Source organism: Lampris incognitus, chromosome 2 (genome assembly GCF_029633865.1).
Source record: "Lampris incognitus isolate fLamInc1 chromosome 2, fLamInc1.hap2, whole genome shotgun sequence".
Taxonomy (NCBI): Eukaryota; Metazoa; Chordata; class Actinopteri; order Lampriformes; family Lampridae; genus Lampris; species Lampris incognitus.
This window is the reverse complement of record NC_079212.1, coordinates 37,670,581-37,678,458: the sequence shown is the minus strand read 5'-3', so window position 1 is coordinate 37,678,458 and position 7,878 is coordinate 37,670,581.

Sequence of the window (7,878 nt, the reverse complement as noted above, 5' to 3'; positions counted from 1 at the left end):
AGAATAAGGGCGATGTGCAGAACTGTAACAACTACAGAGGTATAAAGTTGATCAGCCACAGCATGAATATATGGGAAAGAGTAATAGAAGCTAAGTTAAGAGGAGAGGTGATGATCAGCGAGCAGCAGTATGGTTTCATGCCACGAAAGAGCACCACATATGCGATGTTTGCTTTGAGAATGTTGATTGAGAAGTATAGAGAAGGCCAGAAAGAGTTGCATTGTGTCTTTGTAGATTTAGAGAAAGCATGCGACAGGGTGCTGAGAGAGGAGGTGTGGTATTGTATGAGGAAGTCAGGAGTTGCAGAGAAGTATGTAGGAGTGGTGCAGGATATGTATGAGAGAAGTGTGACAATGGTGAGGTGTGCAGTTGGAATGACAGATGGGTTCAAGGTGGAGGTGGGATTACATCAAGGATCGGCTCTGAGCCCTTTCTTGTTTGCAATGGTGATGGACAGGTTGACGGACAAGATCAGGCAGGAGTCTCCATGGACGATGATGTTTGCAGATGACATTGTGATCTGTAGCGAGAGTAGGGTGCGGGTTGAGGAGAGCCTGGAGAGGTGGAGGTATGCACTGGAGAGAAGAGGAATGAAAGTCAGTAGGAGCAAGACGGAATACATATGCATGAATGAGAGGGAGGACAGTGGAATGATCAGGATGCAAGGAGTGGAGGTGACAAAGGCATTTGAATTTAAATACTTGGGGTCAACTGTCCAAAGTAACAGGGAGTGCAGGAGAGAGGTGAAGAAGATAGAGTGTTAGGAGTGATTTGCGACAGAAGGTTACCAGCAAGAGTTAAAGGGGAGGTTTACAAGATGGTTGTGAGACCAGCTATGTTACATGGTTTGGAGACAGTGGCACTGACGAGAAGACAGGAGGCGGACCTGGAGGTGGCAGAGTTGAAGATGCTAAGATTTTCACTGGGAGTAACGAAGGAGGACAGGATTAGGAACGATTATATTAGAGGGACCGCTCAGGTTCGACGGTTTGGTGACAAAGCAAGAGAGGCAAGATTGAGATGGCTTGGACATGTGTGGAGGAGAGATGCTGGTTATATTGGGAGAAGGATACTGAATATGGAGCTGCCAGGGAGGAGGAAAAGAGGAAGGCCAAAGAGGAGGTTTATGGATGTGGTGAGGGAAGACATGCAGGTGGCTGGTGTGACAGAGGAAGATGCAGAAGACAGGAAGAAATGGAAATGGATGATCCGCTGTGGCGACCCCTAACGGGAGCAGCCGAAAGTAGTAGTAGTAGTAGATATGACAGGGTGCCATATGCTTTCTCTTCATATGCTTTCATAGAGGGAGGTGTGATATTGTATGAGGTAGTCGGGAGTTGCAAAGAAGTATGTAGGAGTGGTGCAGGATATGTATGAGGGAAGTGTGACAATGGTGAGGTGTGCAGTTGGAATGACAGGTGGGTTCAAGGTGGAGGTGCGATTACATCAAGGATCGGCTCTGAGCCCTTTGTTATTTGCAGTGGACACGTTGACAGATGAGATCAGGTAGGAGTCTCTGTGGACTATGATGTTTGCAGATTACATTGTGATCTGTAGCGAGAGTAGGGTGCAGGTTAAGGAGAGCCTGGAGAGGGAGATATGCACTGGAGAGAAGAGGAATGAAAGTCAGTAGGAACAAGATGGAATGCGAGGGAGGGGATTGGAATGGTGAGGATGCAAGGAGTAGACGTGACAAAGGCATATGAGTTTAAATACTTGGGGTCAACTGTCCAAAGTAACGGGGAGTGCAGAAGGTTAAGGCAGGGTGGAGAAGGTTGTCAGGAGTGATTTGTGACTAGCTAGTCTGACTAGCTAGTCAGACTAGCTAGTGGTCTAGTCAAAAAGGCACGAACGGATGAAGCCTCTTGGATGAGAGGCGAAACGTCTTCACGGATATATACCAAGTCCAGTTGCACTTGATTCAATTCCTTTGGATACATTTTGGAAGTGGAAACGTTTGAGGGCTTGGCCGATCTTATTATATTAGAACAGCTCAAAGACTCACTCCCTGGCTACATAGCCACCCACGTTAATGAGCATAAAGTTAAGACTGCTGCGGAGGCTACTGTCCTAGCCGACGAGTAGGTTTTAACACACAAAAACACTTTTGGAGATGTACACACTCGCAGGAAGTGTATGGCAGGTGATTCGCATTCCATGAGGTAGGATGGGTCGACACGGGAGTTTAGTGTATGCTAAACTGATCGTGGGTCAGGTGGGAAGTTTGATCCCAACAGAGTTTGTAATTGCTGTCGGGGGAAGGGACATTGGAAGGCAGAGTGTCCTGTTCTTAGAGGTAGGAATAAGTTAGGGGGTAGGGGGCAGGGAAAGGCTGTAGTGTTGGCTACCTCTATCCAAATTGGTAATCCTTTTGCACAGTTTCCAGAGCAGGTCCAGCCACCAGCATCCTCATGCCGCTTTGCCGGTCCTGATTATTCTGATTTCACACTATTTATTAGAGAGAGTCATGTCTCACTTGTGGGAAGTAATGTGAAAGTCCCAGTGAAAATCCTGCGGGACACTAGAGCTGTAGAGTCTTTCATTTTAGAATCAGTACTTCCTTTTTCTAAGTCTGATACCGGTGATAGTGTACCATGGTACGGGGCAGGGATTTAATCATGTTGTCTGTCTAACTTCATCAGATGATGCTCATGTCTGACCTGGTGGAAATGGTGGTTGGTGTGTGCCCAGCGCTACTGGTTGAGAGGGTTCACCTCATTCTAGGTAATGGTCTATCTAGCTGGGGGATGTGTTTGGGCTAATGTGCCGCCACCTACAGTAGTTAGCCCTTCATTGACACTCGTGAGGGAGGTAGATGAAAGTGCACAAAGTTTGCCAGAGGTTTTCACAACCTGCGCTGTGATGTGCACTATGAGCCGCACTATACCTGATCCATAGCTTAAGCTAAGTGGTAAAAAAGAGGACCATACAATGCCATTGTTATCCTTGCCAGATCTGTCTGACTTGCTTTTTTCTGTTTCCTTAGAAGACATGGCTAGTGCACAGCAAGCAGATCCCACCTTGAAGGCGCTCCTTGACAGTGCCTGTCCTGTGGGTGAGGGTGTCGGGAGTGATTTGTGACAGAAGGGTACCAGCAAGAGTTAAAGGGAAGGTTTACAAGATAGTTGTGAGACCAGCTATGTTGTATGGTTTAGAGACAGTGGCACTGATGAAAAGACAGGAGGCGGAGCTGGAAGTGGTAGGGTTGACGATACTAAGATTTTCATTGGGAGTGACGAAGAAGGACAGGATTAGGAACGATTATATTAGAGGGACCACTCAGGTTGGACAGTTTGGAGACAAAGCACGAGAGGCAAGATTGAGATGGCTTGGATATGTGTGGAGGAGAGATGTTGGGTATATTGGGAGAAGGATATTCAGAAGTAAAAAGAGAGAAGAAAAAGACAAAAACAAAAAAACCCAAATATAAACAAGAATTAAAACATGAATTAAAAAAAGCACAGCATCATCTCTGCGCCATTTGTGACATTAATAATTGTACAGTCCGTCAGCACATCATCAGTCCTTGAAGGAGTCAGCAAGTGACCCATTCTACAGCTCAAACCTGGAAACCAAAGAGACATCCCTAAATGAATAGTCTTGGTACAAACGGCTAAACGAATCCAGAATGACATTCATATTTTGGTGTTTTGCTTTGGGACAACAATGCATCCAGAGATTCCATGACATACCTTAATCAGGCTGGTCTGACAGATTAAATAGATTTGAATATTCTTCACCAGGTTCATTTTTGGGAACGTCTTTGCTCTATATGCTGGTGCTTTTTTTATATATACTGCTCAAAAAAATAAAGGGAACACCTAAAAACACAATATAGACCTCGATGAATGATATATTTCAGCTGAAAATCTTTATTTATTAGACAGAGGAATGTGTTTAGAGTAAAATAACCTAAGAATGATCAATGGAAATCAAAATCATTAGCCCATTACGGTCTGGATTCAGAATCATACTCAAAATCAAAGTGGAAAATGAGAACATAAGCTGATCCAACTTCTGTGGAAATTCTTCAAGACGATTCAAAATGAGGCTCAGTAGTGTGTGTGGCCTCCACGTGCCTGTATGCACTCCCTACAACGTCTGGGCATGCTCCTGATGAGACGACGGATGGTCTCCTGAGGGATCTCCTCCCAGACCTGGATCAGGGCATCGGTCAATTCCTGGACAGTCTGTGGTGCGACATCGCGTTGGCGGATGGTACGAGACATGATGTCCCAGAGGTGCTCGATTGGATTCAGGTCTGGGGAACGTGCAGGCAGGTCCATAGCATCAATGCCCTCGACATACAGGAACTGCTGACACACTCTGGCCACATGAGTACGAGCATTGTCATGCATGAGCAGGAACACAGGGCCCACTGCAACAGCATATGGTCTGACAAGGGGTCTGAGGATCTCATCCCGGTACCTAATGGCAGTCATGGTACCTCTGGCTAGCACGTAGAGGTCTGTGCGGCCCTCCAAGGATATGCCTCCCCAGACCATCACTGACCCACCGCCAAACCGGTCATGCTGGAGGATGTTGCAGGCAGCAGAACGTTCTCCACAGCGTCTCCAGACTCTCTCACGTCTGTCACATGTGTTCAGTGTGAACCTGCTCTCATCTGTGAAGAGCACAGGGCACCAATGGCGAATCTGCCAACCAAGATGTTCTCTGGCAAAGGTCAATCGGGCTGCACGGTGTTGGGCTGTGAGCACAGGCCCCAATTGTGGACGTCAGGCCCTCATACCATCCTCATGCATTCTGTTTCTCACTATTTGAGCAGAAACCTGCACATTAGTGGCCTGTTGAAGGTCGTTTTGTAGGGCTCTGGCAGTGCTCCTCCTGTTCCTCCTTGCACAAAGGACCAGATAGCGGTCCTGCTGCGGGGTTGTTGTCCTCCTGCGGCCCCCTCCACGTCTCCTGGTGTACTGGCCTGTCTCCTGGTACCTCCTCCATGCTCTGGACACTGTGCTGGGAGACGCATCAAATCTTCTTGCCACAGCACGCATTGATGTGCCATCCTGGATGAGCTGCACTACCTGAGCAACTTCTGTAGGTTGCAGATACCGCCTCATGCCACCTCTAGTGGTGAGGGCACTCGCAAAATGAAAAACTAACCAAAGATCGGCCAGAAAAGATGAGGACAGGCAAATGGTCTGTGGCCACCACCTACAAATCCATTCCTTTTATAGGGGTTGTCTTGCAAATTGTCTAATTTCCACCAGGTGGAAATTAGACAATTTACCAACAGATGAAATTGATTCACAAATCAGTGTTGCTTCCTAACTGGACAGGTTGATATCTCAAAAGTGTGATTGACTTGGAGCTACATTGCATTGCTTATGTGTTCCCTTTATTTTTTTGAGCAGTGTATATATATATATATATATATATATATATATCCACTTATATAAAAGAAAGAACAAAACACAGGGAAAAATATGTACAGGTAGGGAGAGATTTTTTTTCTTTACAACATAATCATTAATTTGTGAAAATAAAATCAGGCCTGTGGGGTGCTATGTAGTCAAACCATTTTTTTCCAGTATAAGGTTAATTGTTCCAAATCATGATTGGCAGGTGCTGTTATCCTCTCCATTTTATAAATGTCCATTGTGATTTCCATCCATGTGGTTAAAGTTGGGCTCCCCTGTGATAACCATAAGAGTCTTTTTACTAGCCACCAGCAGTATATTCATTAAATATTTATTTGATGAATATACTGCTGGTGAATTAAGAATTTCAACCATTGTTGGGGTATATACCCAAAATATATAGTCTTACTATCTAGGAGTATTTCGCATTTAAAAATGTCTTGTGTATCGCTCTCCTATAGTCTTTGATAACAAGGCAATCCCAGAAAATATGGTAGTGGTTTGCATTTTGGTTTCTACAGTTTCTCCAGCCAACAGGGAGGTTACTATCATAATGTGATTTCTGAGAGGATGTAATAAAATACCTTATCAGGGTTTTCCAACCAAACTCCCTCCATTTCTGAAAACTAGTACACCGCCATATTGTTGTCCATTCTTCCTCAGATATAATTGTCTCTCCTTCCTTCCCCCATTTTGTTTTAATGTATAAAGTCGAATGTGTTTTAAGATTTAACAGACCCTTATGAAATGATTCTTCTATCAATATCTGAATTATATGCTTTTCTAAACGGTTCTATCTGACAAGTACTTGCCTCATTTACATTTTTCATCTTCATATGAACATAATGTCGCATCTACAGATACCGATAAAAGGCTTGTTCTTCAGATAAGTGTTTCTTTTTAAGCATTTCAGAACTCAGCAGTGTTCCATCTTTGATTATATTGCATACAGCTTTTATTCCTTTAGCTGTCCAGTCCTTAAATCTAGTATCTAGCTTATTTGGTGAGTCATATGCACACCATTTAAGAATTACAATATCTCCCTCTAGATTATATTTTTTTATAATAGTTTTCCATATTTTGAGAGTGTATTTCACCCATGGGTTATCCATAGTATTTATATATAACTTTGTAGATTGTTATCAGCTAAGATAGCCTGTATGGGGACGGAAGGTGTCCTCTCTTCAATGTTTTTCCATTGAGCATCACATGATGGGTTACACCAGCATATCCTCTCTGTGCTGCTAAATAATAATCTCTAATAGAAGGTAGGCCCCTTCTCCCCTTTTCTTTGGCCAACTGCAAAGTTTTGAGATGGACCCTAGGTCTTGTACCTTGTACCTTGACAACATTTTGTCCCATTCATTGAATTGGTTTTGGTTAATATCTATTGGTAGGGTCTGAAAGAGATATACTAGCCTCAGCAATATATTCATTTTGATGGATTTGTTCCTTGAACTGAGACTAAGGAAAGGAATTAGGTCCCATCTTGTTATGTCTTTCTTAATTTTTTTAGTTATATGCGAATAATTGTATTCTGATAGTTTTGCCAAATCTTTTGGCAGTTGATGCCCAAATATTGTCAAAGGGTATCTACTTTCAATTTTTCTTCCTGGGCTATAGTTATATGAAAGTAATTGGGTTTTCTCTATGTTGATCATCTGCCAAGTCTTAAACTGCTTTAATACTACCCTGATCATAACAAATATCTATGGGTACAATTCAAAGTCTAGTAATGATTTCCTACTAATGGAGCTAGAATGCAAGCTTAAACAGTGGCTACCTAATTATCCAGGTGCTTACTTGCTAATAGAAGGAGACTTTAATGTTGTTTTAGATGAAGCTGTTGACAGGTGACCCCCATGTCAAAGTTCTAATCAAAATTCCTCTTTAAAGCTGTTCATGGGTAGATTTGATATTGTAGATATATGGAGAGAGGAATTTAAACCTGACAAAATTTATACTTGGAGCAACAAGGGTGGCTCTATCACGTTTAGATTACTGGCTTGTTTCGAAAAACTTGCCCAAGGATTTGTGTACAGTCAAGGTGATGGCAACTCCACTTACATACCACAAAGCCATCTACATTAATGTCAGACTTGTGTCTGATTATGGTAGTATAAGAGGTTACTCTTTCTGGAAAATGAATAACTCCTAAAACATGCTATTGTTAAAATGGAATTGGAACGGATTATTACCTTTTATTGGAATAAAGCACACACAGGGATTGTTTGATTGTAATTAGGAGCTCCTAAAATATGAAAGTGGTAAGTATTTAAGGCAGTATGGAAGTGATTATGCCAAAGGCCGACACGCCATGGAAGAGAAGGTGGTTTCTGAAATTACTTCCCTCACTAATTTTCCACCAGAATGATGACTTGCATAGAGAGGGCTTTGTAAGATCCAGGTTGAAAATGGCTGGAACATGGAGAGCAAATGTCAGCTTTTTTTTTTTTTAATTAGACAAGCAAAGAGCAAAATATAATATTTTGTCAACAGC